Below are 1,778 nucleotides of genomic sequence, written 5' to 3' on the forward strand. Positions count from 1 at the left end.
GTGTATAAGAGACAGGGGTCCGTGAAGGATGCAGGGTGCAGGGTCCGTGAAGGGTGCAGGGTGCAGGGTCCGTGAAGGGTGCAGAGTCCATAGGGCAGGGTGGGGGCCCTGGGGTGAAGGTCTGGCTGTGCTCAGCCCCTACCTGTGTCCGGGTATGGAGGGTCCCTGTGCTGCAGCTGCCCCCAGAGCCGTCCTGTTTGCTTCTGCCTTGCCCAGTTGGGTCACAAACACCATGACCGGGCAACGGTGGGAGCCCAGCACCACCCGGCACCCCCCCCAGCACCCGGAGATCCCCTGCCTACACCCACCCTGGCACCACCACCTGCACCCCTCCCCAGCAACCCCTGCACCCCTGCCCTCCACCCGCCTGCTGCAGGGGATACAGAAGCATCCCTAAATTTGCATTTTTAGGCTTTTTGGGTTTTTCCCCCCAGCTCCTTGTGTAAGGGGAATAGTGGGCTCTATTCCTGCCCCAGGAGGGCAACCAGGGACTTGTCCCGGAAAACTTTTGGGAAGGGTCAGTTGCTTATAATAATAATTAAAAAAAAAAGGTAAAAAAAAATAATTGCACACACAGACCTGCATGTTCTATTAAAATAAGCCTTGTAAAATGATCTTGTTGTAAGGAGCACTGGGAGGTGCAGGATTTGGAGGGGCTGTTCTTGGTTTGCATCTAAGCTCTGAGGTATTTGAAATAATTTAAAAAAAAATATAGAAGGAAAAAAAATGAAAAGGAAAGAAAATAGAAATCCAGGGGCTTTTGGTGGCCACCCCACACTAGGATATCACAGTGTCAGCTCTGGGGAAGGTCTCCCAGACACCTGCTCTCCTGGTTGGGTTGTGCAGCAGAGGTGGGTGTTGGTCTCGGCCTTGAATTTCAGCATTTCCAAGAGCCTGGTGTCATTGTGTTCCTGGAGGACGGATCCGCTGTGGAGTCGAGGGGATGTTCCTGGCTCGAGCTGAGCATCTCCCTGAGTGGGACCCTGTGGCTCAGTGGCCGAGCTGGCCAGGCTCCTGCTGCCGTCTTCTCTAGTTCCCAGTGAGATGTGGATTCAGCCACCGTGGCACTGGGGAGAAACTGGGAGGGCTGGGATCCATGGCATGGGAAATTGCTCCAGGTGTGGTCGACCCCACACAGAAACCCACCGTGGGTCCTCTCTGCAGGGCGGCCAGATGAGGAAAGCTCAGTTCGCTAATTGTGCTGAATTCAGGAAAAGGGGAAAACCTCTGTGGCAGAATTTAAAATAATAATAATAATTTTTAAAAAATCCGCTCGTTGAGAGTGCTGCATTGCTACAGCTGCCGAGGAGCAAGTACAGCTCTGGCATTTAAGGAGTGAGGAGGATGTCTGCCTCACTGAGGGCTTGCAGTGATCCGGCACCTGCATGGCTTCCCAACCCGCCTCGGGGGATATGATGGGAAGATGAGAAAGTAAATGGAAAGCGATGCAAAAGGCCAAATGGATTTACCAAAAGTCAGTCCTGCTAGACAGACTGGATCGCTTTCTTTGAAAACTGCTGATCTTCCAGCTGGGTAAAGGAGCTGGACAGAAGGAAGGAGAAGATAACCGTGACCAGGGGGAGGCTGCAAATAGCCAAAGGCTCCTGGCCACGGGACCCCTGTGGGTCAGCGGTGGCTTTCCAACAGCGGTCACAGAGGCAGAAACCTCCCAAGCTTTTAATGGAGCTTGTTTCTGGGAGAGGCATTGTGCCAGGGTGTTGGAGGGGCTGTCGCAGAGCTCCTCAAGGTTTGGGTTCCCCAACGTTGCCTTTATCTAC

This window comes from Athene cunicularia (genome assembly GCF_003259725.1).
Source record: "Athene cunicularia isolate RWA chromosome 3 unlocalized genomic scaffold, athCun1 chr3_part1, whole genome shotgun sequence".
Classification (NCBI taxonomy): domain Eukaryota; kingdom Metazoa; phylum Chordata; class Aves; order Strigiformes; family Strigidae; genus Athene; species Athene cunicularia.